Genomic DNA, 14,662 nt, shown 5'->3' on the forward strand with positions numbered 1-14,662 from the left:
AACTCAGCATCATTCCACTGTATCTCTTCCTTGAGATGTGGGAATGTCTTAGATCTCTGGGGTAAAGAAGGGTCTTAGAGCTCAGCTAAAGTCTTCCTCTGTGGAAGGGGAAACTGAGTCTCAAAGACTCATCTCTAGCTGAGATCAGGGCTCAGGCTCTGACATGAAGCACATGCTCTTTCCTATCATTGGAAACTGTCTACCCACACATGACCATCAGGAGATGTTTTTTGGATGGACAAGTGCTGGACCCATTCAATCTTACAAATTACTGAACAAATGTAGATATTTTGTTTATTTGGGGGTTTGTTTTTGAAACTGGGCTATTAAGCTAAGAGGTAAATGCCCATCACATTTTTTCCTCTCTCTTTCTGAACTTGCATTCTAACATGGAGGAGGGACCTACCCAGTGGCTTTGAGGCAAAAGAGGGTGGAGGTCTCTTGAAGCCCCAGCTGGTCCTTCTGCCTGGAAGCCCAGGCTGGCCTGCAGGGGAAACTGAGAAAGCAGGGAAAGTGAAGACTGGAAAAGAGGGGCTGGATCAGAGGTTAACTTGTTCTAAAAGACAACAGGGACCCATGGAGAGGCTTCAAGGAAGAGTGATGTCACTATAGTCATTTTGAGAAAAATGCTTCTCATTACTGCCTATCAAGGGTCACCAATGCTCTGCTGCTAGTATGTAGCAGATTTTGCTTTTCAAATATGTTATCTCGATGATCCATACAAAGAAAAGTACATATGGATGTGATCTATATTGTGTGCATTGGTAGAAATTTACTTTCACGTACATTTTCCCAAATAATCTTTACAACAAGCCTATAAGGCAGAGCTTGCAAAAGCTGAAGTCAGCTCATGTGAAGTCTGAAGTCATATAAGGGATGAAGCAATCAGGGCATGAACTAAAGGCAGGGGAGGGGTGGGGCAAAGTTGGGAATGAATGCCCTGCTGAAGGGTGTGGCTATGCATATAAAATGCTTTCTTTTGTGTAAAGGAGGTTGGATGAGATCACATAGTCAAAGTTGTTTATGCTTGCATAGAGGAACTTAGAAAGAAAGAATTCCCCCAAGAAATCAATAAAGTGGTCACATATTGAGGAAAGTGATGGAAACAGGTAGAGGAGAGGTGGAGAATGGGAGCAAATTTTTTCACTGTATACCTTTGTATATGTTTTAAAATTTTTTGAGCCATGTGAATGTATCTCTCAAACTTTCAGATTAATAAAAAATAATTTTAATAAACATGTAAAGCCAGTTGTTTAAAAGATTGCCGTTCTTCAGCTCCATTTTTGTCATGTAGAAATGCATGTCTAATGTTACCAGTTCTTCCAATTTTTAAGAAATACCAAAAATTGAGATTTGGGGATTTTTTCACCTTTTCTCAACTTAAAAAAGTTTTATTGTGACATAATTTAAACTTACAGAAAATTTTCAAGGAAGAGCACAAAAATTCCCATGAACCCTTCACCAATCTTCACCAAGATTCCTCAAATATTCTTTTCTGTGTGTGTGTGTGTGTGTAGATAGATTGGTATAGATAGATAGATATAGATAGATAGATAAATAGATAGATAGATAGATAGATAGAGATAGATAGATAGAGATAGATAGGTATAGATACATAGAGACAGATAGATAGATAGGGATAGATAGATAGAGATAGGTAGATAGATATAGATAGATAGGTATAGATAGATATAGATTAGATAGATATAGATATAGATAGAAATAGATAGATGATAGATAGATAGATAGATAGATAGATAGATAGATAGGTAGTTGATAAATGCTCTTTCTAATCTAAACTGAGAAGTTGAAGACATGATGCCCCTTTCTACCTAAATACTTGAGTGTATATTTCCTACATACATTCTTTTGCATAAGTACCATGAAATTATCAAAACCAGGAAATTAGCATTGGTCTCTTATTCAGATTTTATTAACTTTCCCAGTAATGCCCTTTATAGCAAAAGAAAATTCTAGATCATGTTTTGTATTCAGTTTTCATGTCTCTTTGGCCTCCTTTACTCTAGAACATTCAGTCTTTCTGTGACTCTCATGACCTTGACAATTTTGAAGATTATGGGTCTGCAGTGCATTACATTTTCCAAAAGTGATCACAATATTTCTAGTCCCACGTGTGCTTCCAGAACCTTCTTACTACTCTCCATTAAGAGGTAGAGTCTGTTTCCCCTCCGTGTGAGCCTGAGTGGGATTGCTACTGCTCTGACCAGTAGAGTATGGCAGAAGTGGTACTATGTAATTCTGAGGCTAGGTCAGAAAAAGGATATGGTGTTTGCCTGGTCTCTCTCTCTCTCTCCCTCTTTCTTCCTCTCTCTTTCTCTCTCTGTCTCTCTCTCCTTGCCCTCAGAACCCAGCCACCATGCTATGAGGAAGCCAAGCAAGTCATGTGGAAAGACCACATACAGGTGTTTCTGCCAACAGTCCCAGCCAAGGTCCCAGCCGACAGCCAGCATCAACCACCAGACAGGAAAGTGAATGAGCCTTCAGATATTTCCAACCCTTGAGTCTGGAGTCTTCTAGCTGAGACCCAGACATCACAGAGTAGAGATAAACCATCCCTTGTGTGTCCTTTCTGAATTCCTGGCCCATAGAAGCCATGAATATAATAAATGATTGCTTTACACCAGTAAGTCTTGGGGTTATTTGTTACACAACCACAGTCACCAGAACAAATCTTTTTATTTTATAAAATATCCTTCAATTTAATTTATATTTTTCCAGTGTCAGATTTGGTTTTTAATGTTTCCATTTTTTAAAATATTGGCTCAAATCCAAACATTTTAAAATACAATGTGGGTCAGGCAATAATTTTTTTTTCTGTTTTTTTTTTTTTAATCAAAGCAATGTATTTAAAGTAAAAAAAAGAGAAAAAGGAAAAGTTCACTGACTTCTCCCAACACCCACCCCTGTGTATGGCAACCATCAATCTGTTCTCTGTATCTATGAGTTTTGGGATTTGGAGGGGTTTTTGTTTGTTATTTTAAGATTCCACATATAAGAGAGAGTATTTGTCTTTCTCTGTCTGACTTACTTTACTTAGTAAAAAGCTCTCAAGGTCCATCCATGTTATTGCAAATGGCAAGACTTCATTGTGTTTGGTGGATGAATAATATATATATATATATAATATATATATATATATAATATATATATATATCTTTATCCATTCATCCATCAATGGACACTTAGGTTGCTTCCACATCTTGGCTATTGTAAATAATGCTACAGTAAACATGGAGGTGCATCTATCTTTTCAAGTTGGTGCTTTTGTTTTCTGCAGATAAATACCCAAAGTGGAATTGCTGAATGGCCAAAAACTAGAAGCAGCCAAGATGAACTTCAATAGGTGAATGGATAAACAAACTGTGATGCATCCATACAATAAAATAATATTCAGCAATAAAAACAAATGAGTGATCAAGTCACAAAAAGACATGGAAGATCCTTAAATGCATATCACTGTGAAAGAAGCTAGTCTGAAAAGGCTACATCCTTCCTATATGATTCCAACTATATGACATTCTGTGAAAGGCAAAGCTATGGAGACAGTAAACAAATGAGTGGTTGCCAGGGATTCAGGGGAAAGGAGGGGTGAATAGGTGAAGCACGGGATTTTTAGGGCAGTGAAACTACTCTGTATGACAGTGTAATGGTGGATACATGTCATTATACATTTGTCAAAACCTATAGAATATTCAACACAAAGAGTGAAAGCTAATGTAATCTATGGACTTTAGTTAATAATAATATATCAATATTGACTCATAAATTATAACACATGTACCACATTAATGCAAGATGTTAATAATAGAGGACACTGTTGGAGGCGGGGGAAGTTAATATAGGAACTCTGTGTTTTCTGCTCAATCTTCCTGAACATAAAAGTTCTCTTTTTAAAAGAACTAAAGCTATCAAACGAAAAGTGTGGGTCAAACACACCATCTCTGAAGGACTGACATTTGGTAACCCTTGCTTAAGAGAAGTGAAGCAATCATTAATATACAAACAAGCCCCGTTTTCAGAAAAAGAGACATGTAATAAGCAGCAATTAACAACTACAGTTAATGGCTGAGTTAAGACTAGAATTTGGGCCCCCTCTTCCAATTCCTTTTTTTTTAATTGACTGATGAATTTGCTCTCTTATTTTTTTTAAATTGCAGTATAGTTGATTTACTACATTGTGTTAGTTTCAGGAGTACAGCACAGTGACTCAATTATACATATATATTTCTCAGATTCTTTTTCCTTATAGGTTATTACAAAATGTTGAGTATAGTTTCCAAGTTCTTGCCAACTACTTTGCTATACAACATTAAAACCTGATGCTCAGATAAAACTTGTCTTTGTTCTGAGCAGTTATGTTACTGCAGGGAAAAACCCAATGAATAAAAAGATTGTCACGTCCAAAAATGACCTGATGGTGTTTCTAATAAAGCACCAAGTACAGTCGGTATGATCTAGAATGTCTTCCCATGCCTAGATCTGGAGAGTGCCTCTCCAATGTATATGCTCTCCTAAGGCTGGTGTGAGAGATACAGCTAGCAATGCCCTTACCAACTGTCGTTTTTCTTTCTATGCCTTTCCTTAAGAATCTTGATAACTTATAAAAATGAGCCATGATTCTTAAATCATTTCAGAGAGAAGAGTGTAGCTTTTGCTTTAGAATAAAATAGCTGTGTGCATGTATATATATTCAATATCCTTTTTATTTGTGTTCAACCATGTCAATCTACCTTTGGAGAAATTACTGCAAATCTGTGGAGAATAAAATATTAATTCTTTACATGTGGTCAGTGTTTTAGCTTTTTAAAAAAGTACATTCAGGTGGGGATTTTTTTCCCCCAATGATCCTCGAATAAACCCAGTGATACAGGTTACTATGTCCATGTACAGATGAGGAAACAGAAGTTCAGAGAAGTTGTGTGACTTAGCCAAGTTCCTGCAGCAAATGGCATAAGCCAAACTGGCTTGGTCTCCAAGACTCTACCCTTCATCACATACCTCATTGTCTTTTTAATCAATTCATAAGCAAAGGGCCTGCCTCAGGCAAAAGTAAGGTAATGCAAAGGGTGGGTTCTGGGGAAGAGCAACTGCCCCCAAATTTTCTGCCTTTCTAGCTAGACCAAAAGTCTGAGTCCCTTGCATCCTTACTACTCAGATTGTGGTCTGAAGACCAGCAGCATCAGTATCCCCTGGGAGCTTGTGGGAAATGCAGAATCTCAGGCCCCAAGCTGCTGAATCAGACCTGCGTTTCCACAAAGTCCCAGTTACTTCATAAGCACATTAAAGTCTGAGAAGCGCCGGGACAGACCCTCAACCCTTTGGGGTAAGACTTGGTCTGGAGTCAGAACTGCCCCACATCCAGCGAACATCAGAACCTGAGAGGCAGGTTGAGCCAGCCAACCAATGCCATCAAATTGGCTTGTTGCGTTGTTTTTGGAAGGGGCATCTCGCGGCACGATTAAACAGAGACTCTGGGCAAGTGAGGCTGGGCAAGGGTCCCCCCCAGCAGGGCGGCTCTGAGGGACACAAGGGAGGGTGGGGACCCTTGTGAATGGCACCAGGCTTGCCCTGGGGTGGGAGTGACGCACCACCTTAGAACAAGAGGCAAGACGGTAAACAGGCAAGGAACTGCTTCCTAAATGTGTCTACAAAACACTGGATACGGTCTTTTGTGTCCGAGCAAATGGCAAGTAGGTGGTCTCCTTCATCTCCTATCCCTTCCCAGGCTGGTGGAGCGGTTGGTGCTCGGTCAGGGCCCCTAGACTAGGACGCGGATGTAGACCTTCTCCAGCCTCGGAGTCACGGGGCAGAAGAGCAGGTGCAGCCCATGTGGGGCAGGTGTGCGTTTCTATCCCAAGAAAAGGTACCTCCTATAGATCTCATTTATAAAACGGGGCTGGTTTTCATTTTGGCAGGGGGGTTAAAGTAGAATAAAGCAGTCTCTTCTAGAGCGTGTTGTCCAAATCGCAGATGGTATGAAAGACGGACATTTGTTTCAAGTTATGGTTACAATGCAGTGTGTATTGGCACATATATATATATGGCTCCAAACCTGTGCTTTAGTGAATACCATGATCTAGACTCAGGTTAAAATAAATATTTACGTTTTCTAAAAATGGGTCCAATTAACAAACTATTAAGTAAATTACAGTACCAAGGGACATCCGAGACGGGCAGGAAAAGGGAACAGGGTCGGGCACAAGAGAGCTTGGCAAACGCGGCTAAGTGCCCCGCGAGGGCGCGCAATAAATGCCAGCCTGTCTCCTTGCATCTGGACAGGATAGGGCACCCGGTGGTTTTATGGCTCTAAGTCTCCCCTCCGAGAGGTGACACCCAAACGGCCGGGTCCGGGCTGCCTGCGCCGCGCGTCTTCAGCCGCTCGCGGTGTCGGGTTACGGCCGGGGTAGGGGCCACCCCAGGAGGCCGTTGGGAGTGAGAGAGACGACCCCAAGTCAAAGGAAAACAATTCCCCCGCCCACACGGGGGATGGGGGAGGCGCGGCGCGGGGACCCCACCGCAACCCCGCGGGGGACAGTGGGTCCCAAGGTAAGTGGATCCAAAAGGCAACGCGGGCTCCGCGGTCTCACCCTTCGAAGAAACACAAGCGAGGTGTGGCCAAGATTTCAAAGCCATCCCTCAGTATCACTCCTGACTGGGTCCTTGTTTGCGGTGTCGCCGGAGCTTCGCCACGGCGCGGTTGGCACCCGGCCCTCCGCAGGTCTAAGGCCGAGACCCGGGCCACCCGTACAAAACATGCATAAAGCGTAAGCGCCAAGCCCCTTCCCCGCCCCACCCCGCCAGGGAAGACTGCCACCACGTCCTGCCCGCCGTGTGCCGTACACGGTGGGGTGTCGCTCGGGACCTTGCCTCGGATGTGTAAGCTCCCCCATGCATCAAACCACTGATGTCTCTGTTGCTGACTCCGGGCTCGCTCTTTCGTCTTGAAGCTGGGCAAGCACAAAGGCTTGTGGGGTGCAGCACAGCAAATGGGGGAGCAGCCAGGAGACGGAGGAAACTCCCGTGAGCTCCAAGATGTGAGGTAATACAGGACAGGGAATGGACAGTTGCAGAGGTGATCTCGGCGTGGCCGTCCTTGCTGAAAGGGGGCTGCCAATAGATCTGGAGGACAATGGCGTCTAATGGCTCTGCTGTTGTATCAAAGCGAGCCTTTTGTAATTTGTTAAACTAGCTCTCCAGAAGGAATTGGTATTTTTCTTGTGCCTTTGAGATGTAGATGATCTACCTGGGCTCTCTGGAACTTTGACTTACGTGATCACTAAGAGCCAAGGAGAAAAAAAGAGCTTTTAGGTAAACTCTAATGAAATAATTATGTTTGGGGAATGTCTATCTAAAATAGTCTCTCCAGATTTTGGTAACTTGAAACTAAACTAAGTTAAATGAAGAGAATTCATTGACTATCTGGGTCATTTCAAATAGGATAAAATATTGGAACATTCATTGCTGGGTGGGTCTAAGTTTACCTACCCTTGCCTTCTTAGGAGAGGAAGACTAAAGAATACGTTTTCTAGTCAGAAAATGCACAATTACTGGCTTCTTGGTGTTTGCCAGAGATTAAGGTTTTCAGGGGTTAAGATTATAATCAGTCATAATTCTTGTAACCGAGTTTCTTTATCAATTACATTGTGATCAGGTGTTTACCGTGACTTTTTAAGTGTTTTGTCATTTATAGACAGTTATTGTTGTACTCTGATGCTTTTGCAAAAGTGCTTCATCTTCAAGAAGATTCATAGGAAGGACATTTTGACAGTAACAGGTCTCTGATAAATTTCAGATTATACTGCTGAACATGGTAAGAAATTGAAGAATCCTAATGGAAAACCTGATGGCTTCAGAAAAAAATTAACAAAAGAATTGGTTACAGAGTGAACTGGTGAATATAGTTATAATTTTTATAGGTTTTGTCTGGAATGCTACTGGTTTATATCTATGTTTTGCAGATAGAGAGAAGCCCTTCCCCTCAAGTTAGTTATGACTTACAGCAATTGGGTAAACAAACCTGTGTGTAGAGTTGAGACTTTTTTCTTTTCTCTCTGTCTGGTCCCTCCAGAAACTGGGAACTCTTGGGTTCTGAACAGCCTTATGAGGGGAATGGAAAAGACCCTCTCCTGGCATGTGCAGGAATCTCAGTATATTGCGAACTTCCAGAAGAGAAAAATCCACCAAGGCAGAATCTGACGGCAGGCCTTTTGCATGGCTTTCCTGGCCTTGAGAGGCCTTTTGGGAATTCAGTCTGACACTCCTTCTGAGGAATTCCACCACAGCCAGTTTGGAGGAGCCTAGGTGGTCAATTGACCACACTGTTTGTTGCAAACAAATTAGTTTTGATTTGGCTCTGTTTGGTGATGAGGGTAATTTCAAGAAGAAAGAAGACTATGTTTTAGTAGATATTAAATTCTAGTTCTGTTAACTGAGGTCTGTATTTATGAAAGTTATTGTGTTAGCCATACTTTTGCCCTGATGTTCTGGATGGAAGGAAAATCATCTAATGAAATTGTCACAGAGTATAATTATTCAAGAAGTGTGACACTGCATGCTTTAAGTCTGCTACTAAAAGCACATGTACCATGCTTGTGTGACAATTGGGTATAAGTGATAAAACGTATGGCCTATAAAGTGTTTCCCCGTTAACATACCTCTGAGCCGGTTCATGAGATCTGATTAGTTTTCCCTCAGTGTGAATGTCTAGGTGAATATAAAGGAGGTCCAGCATCGAGGGACATGATCTAAACCTGGGGTACGAGCCAGCACCCCAGCATCGAGGGATGGATATTTTGATCATCAGTGCTTTCTACTGAAAGATTTGCAATCAAAAGGGGAAATGATGGAAAAATCTGCACATATTGAGGTATAGCGAAGTCATTTTGGCTTAACTTAAAGTTTACCCACCAGAGCAGCCTGTTTTGTGGTCTTTCAGACGTGTGTTGTACATCTGCTTTGGCCATTGAGGAAGGGGATGGATTTGAAAGTCAAAATGGACTGGCTGTGGTTCAGACATCCAAGACAAAACTAGGTGGCCATTGTATACGTGATCTTAGACACGTTTTGGTGTTATTCAAAAGTTGAGGGGCTTCCCTGGTGGCGCAGTGGTTGAGAATCTGCCTGCTAATGCAGGGGACACGCGTTCGAGCCCTGGTCTGGGAAGATCCCACATGCCGCGGAGCAACTAGGCCCGTGAACCACAACTACTGAGCCTGCGCGTCTGGAACCTGTGCTCCGCAGCAGGAGAGGCTGAGATAGTGACAGGCCCGCGCACCGCGATGAAGAGTGGCCCCTGCTTGCCACAACTAGAGAAAGCCCTCTCACAGAAACGAAGACCCAACACAGCCAAAAAATAAATAAACAAATGTGGGTTTAAAAAAAAAAAAAAAACCATCAGTGGCCAAATTCTTTACTTAGAATGGCATACAAGGTCCCTCTCATGCTGATGTGCCCCAGCTTTCCTTTAAAAAAAAAAAGTCCTATGTATGGGGCTCCCCTGGTGGTGCAGTGGTTAAGAATCCGCCTGCCAATGCAGGGACACCGGTTTGAGCCTTGGTCCGGGAAGATCCCACATGCCACGGAGCAACTAAGCCCCTGCACCACAACTACTGAGCCTGTGCTCTAGAGCCCGCGAGCCACAACTACTGAGCCCACATGCCACAACTACTGAAGCCCACGTGCCTAAAGCCCATGCTCCGCAACAAGAGAAGCCACCGCAATGAGAAGCCCGCGCACTGCAACGACGAGTAGCCCCCGCTCTCCACAATCAGAGAAAAGCCCATGTGCAGCAGCGAAGACCCAATGCAGCCAAAAACAATAAATAAATAAATTTATTTTTAAAAGTCCTATGTATCCCTAGATAAAAATATTATACAGTTGCTCAAAATCACTTTATAGAAGAATGTTTGATGACATGAAACATTTTTCATGATACAATGTTAAGGGAAAAAAAGCAGTTAAGAAAACAGTATATCCAGTTCCTATCTCTTTAAAAGGAAGTAATTATACATATATATATAAATAAATGGATAATGTCAAAAAGTTTTCTCTGAGTCACAGGATTAGAAAATTTTCATTTTATTTGTGTTTTTCTTTATTTTTCTTTGTTTTCCATGTGTATGCTACTTTAGAAATCTGGTTACTTTTGAAGAAATGAAGGAGAGAGCAAGAGAGTCAAGAGGTTTCCAAAACTGCTGTGGCTTGGGGTGAGGATGGATCCCTCACCTAGGCTGGTCCTATATCATCAACTCGAGGGCAAGGGCTTTATCCCTAGAAAACTGAGTTGAGGCAACTACTGGGGTAATTTAAGCAGCAGATTAAAACAAACAAAAACAAAAACAAAAAACAAAACAACCCTTTGCTTACTGTTTCAAAAAGATAGGAATTTGCTTTTCTAATCCTAATTATCCAAATATCAATACAATGCTATCATTCTTAACCTGTATTTGATCAGTGCTCCCTGAAAGCATTCAAATTGAAGGAATAAAGTAAATGTATTTCTAGTGTCTGGTACACAAGAAGCTAGTTAATGGCAGGTATTATTGTCTTTGTTATTAAATACACGTGAATTTGGACTCCTGCCCCCCCAAAAAATAAAATAAGTACACTTCTTATTCTAGTTATTTTGTTTTCCCGGTTCATCCTTCTCCATCCGCATAAATCTACTCCCTGTGCAATAAAAGCCAACGCTAGTATTTACTGTACTCATAGGTTGTTTGATGGGCACTGCGGTCTTCCAGAGGAAAACGCCAATCAGTGCTCCTAAACTGGAGAGCAGGGACTCCTCGCCCCCGTGGTTCCATCCCAGGACTCTTCCCTGTTGCCCTCCTGCCCTGAGTGCGGCAAGCCAGTTCACTCACCACAACTGGTCCCCTCGACACACACACACACACACACACACACACACACACACACACACACACTCCTGGCTTCTGGAAGCCCAGTCTCTGAGTCAGCAGGCCCATCCTTTGGGCTTAGCCAGCAAGGTGGTTGTCACCCCACCACTGTACCCAATTGCCCTGCCAAGGTCACCATTGATAACATTTTTATATCCAAGAATCATTTCTGTCATCCTACTTGACCTTGCAAGAGTACTTTACATCGTTTGTGTTCCCTTCTTACCTACTTCCTTCACTTGGTTTCCAGGTTATCACCCTCTTTGGTTTTTCTGCTCCTCTCCAAAGTCTCCTTTATGGTTCCTTCTCTTACTCCAATTTTTTATTCTCTGACTTTTTTATTTTGAAAAAATTCAAACTTATAGAAAAATTGAAAGATTAGTACGATAAATAACCACATGGCTTTCTTCTATTTAACTAATCATTCACCAACTACTACCATTTTGCCACATTTTTTCTCCTTCCATATATATTTTACTGAACCATTTGAAAATTCATACATCATGACTCTTCATCCCAAACACTTCCAACAAAACCATTCTACTATGATCACAACTAGGAGAATTAACATTAATTCCATTATATCATCTAATACCTATTCCAATTCAAATTTCTGAGAAAGACAGATACCATATCATATTACTTATATGTGGAATCTAAAATATAACACAAATGTACTTATCCACAAAAGAGAAACAGACTCACAGACATAGAGAACAGACTTGTGGTTGCCATGGGAGAGGTGGTGTGGGGAGGGATGGAGTGGGAGTTTGGGATTAGCAGATGCAAACTATCATGTATAGAATGGATAAACAACAAGGTCTTACTGTGTAGCACAGGGAACTACATTCAATATCCTGTAATAAACCATAATGGAAAAGAAAAAAAAAATAACACCATAAGATATCACCTCACACCTGTTAGAATGGCCATCATCAAAAAGTGATAAATGCTGGCGAGGGTATAGAGAAGCCGGATCCCTCTGCGCTGTTGGTAGGAATGTAAGTTGGTGCAGCCACTATGGAAAACAGTATGGAGGATCTTCAAAAAATTAAAAAAGGAACTAACCGTATGATCTAGAAATTCTACTTCTGGGAATATATCTGAAGTAGACAAAAACACCATGCTGAAGAGATATCTGCACCCCCATGTTAATAGCAGCATTATTCAGAGTAGCTAAGACAAGGAAACAACCTAAGTGTCCATAGACAGATGAATGGCTAAAGAAGACTTGGTATGTATATACAATGGAATATTACTCGGCCGTAAAAGGGACGGAAATCCTACCATTCGAGGCAACATGGATGGACCTAAAGGGTATTATGCTAAGTGAAATAAGTCAGACAGAAAGAGACAAATACTGTATGATCTTACCTATATGTGGAATCTAAAACAAACAAAAAAATAAAAATAAACTCATAGGAAAAGTTACCAGAGGTGAAGGTGGGAGAATTGGATGAAGGCAGTCAGAAAGTACAAACTTCCACTTACAAGATAAATAAGTACTAGGGATGTAATGTACAACACTGACAGTAGTTATGACAGTAGTTAACACTGCCGTATGGTATATTGGAAAGTTAAGTGAGTAAATCTTGTGTTCTTATCACAAGGTAAAAAACATTTTTTATTTTTGGGGGGAGTATCTATATGATGGATGTTAACTAAACTTATTACAATATATGCAAGTCAAATTATTATGCTGTATACCTTAAACTTACACAGTGCTGTATGTCAATTATCTCTCAATAAAACTGGGACATTTTTTTTAATTTAAATTTCTTCATTTGCTCCCAAAATGTTTTTTTGTAGCTTCTTTTTTATCCAGCATTCAACCCAAGTTCTCAAAATGTGTTTGGTGGTAAAGTCTTTTTTCTCTTTTATGTAGAACAACCTAGCACGTTTTTTTAAAATGACATTGACTTTTTTGCAGCGTTCAGACTAGCTGGTTTGTGAATGTTTCCTGTACTGAAAATCTTAACTTTGGGGCTGCATGAGAATTTGGTTTCGGACTTCGTTTCTTCTCTATTCACACTCATGTTCTTGGTGATCTCATCCAGGATTGTGGCTTTAAGTGGCATATATATGCCAACAACTCCCAAATATATATTCTCAGCCTAGGCCGGTCTCCTAGACTCCTGACTCCAACTGCTTCCTGGAGGTCTCCTAGGCATCTCAAATTTTGTAACTGAACTCCTGGTCTTCTTCCCAAAGCATCCTCTGCCTGCAGTCCTTCCCGTTTCAGTTGAGGGCAACTCCGCCTTTCCATTTGGCCAAGCCAAAAACCTTAGAATCATCCTTGACTCCTGACTGTGTCTCACACTCCACATCCAATTGTCTGGAAATCCCGTTTGCTCAGCCTTCAGCATATGCTCAGAATCTGACCACTTTTCACTTCCTCCTTTGCTTCCACCCTGGGTCCATTATCATCATCCATTGTCTAGATTACTGCAGTTACTTCCTAATGAGTCTCCCTCCTTCCATCTCTGCTCTGCTACAACCTATTCTGAACACAGAAACCAGGGAGGTCCTCTGCAAAGTCAAGTCACATTATATTGCTCCTCTACTCGAAACCTTCCAAGGTTCTCAGTTTCCCTCAAAAGTAAAAGCCAAAGTCCTTCACCAGCCCACCAAGGCCCCTTACCTCTCTGACCTCATCTCCTGCTACTCCTCTCCTTCCCACCCTCCCTCACTCCACTCCATCTACGCTCAAGACACTGATTTCAAACACACCAAGCGTGATTCCATCGTAGGGCCTTTGCACTAGCTGTTCACACTCCCTCCAGATCCACGTGACTCACTCCCTCACCTCCCTTGGGTCCTTGCTCAAATGTCATTATCTCAAAGAGGCCTATTCTAACCCCCCTTAAAATCACAGTTGCCCACCTATGCATGGGCACACACACAAGCACACTTCTGACCCTCTTACCTATTTGCTTTCTTCACATCTATTTTCTCTATATCATATATCACCTTCTAATATGCTATACAATTTACTTATGTGCTATATTTATGTGTATTTTCTCCACCCCTCCCCAAATATTATCTCACTGAGGGCAGGAGTCAAGGTGACCTGAGTTGACCTGAGCAAAGACCTGAAGAAGCAAAGACCATGAAGGCATCTGGAAGAAGAGGACAAGTGGTGGGTAATAAATTGTATAAATACATCAGAAAACTCCTTGTAAACTACAGTGCCTGCTAAGCACAGAGTGAGTATTGGCTATTATAATATTCAGCCCACCCCTTCGCTCAAGGTGGAAAAGTAATGCTGAGAATTTTAATGAATTTTTTAATTAAACCATCTATATTTATTAAAGGCTACTTGGCAGAGAAGCACTGGATAAAAAGATAAATGTCAAAGGCGAACACCCTGTAGATACCTAATCATGCCTGGTGGTTCCAAACAGGAGTCTGTCTCTCTCAGGCTGAGCAGAAGCCCTGCTCCTTTGCTGCTAAGGATGTGCTCTCAGCCACATTATTCAGGTTCTCTGGGCCTGTCTGTAAAAATGAGGGAGGTGGGTGATAAAAATAATGCATAGAGTTTGGTAAATTAGTACTCAAATATTAGCTTTGGACGGAGGGACCCTCCTGGGAATTAGACAGCAAATAATTATTCTTTGGACTGGCACTTCATTCTCTGCATTAATGTGGTTTGACAAATATCAAACCTGTGTCTTGGGGCTTCCCTGGTGGCGCAGTGGTTAAGAATCCGCCTACAAATGCAGGGGACACGGGTTCGAGCCCTGGTC

The sequence above is a fragment of the Balaenoptera borealis genome (assembly GCF_965194805.1).
Source record: "Balaenoptera borealis genome assembly, chromosome: 8".
Taxonomy (NCBI): domain Eukaryota; kingdom Metazoa; phylum Chordata; class Mammalia; order Artiodactyla; family Balaenopteridae; genus Balaenoptera; species Balaenoptera borealis.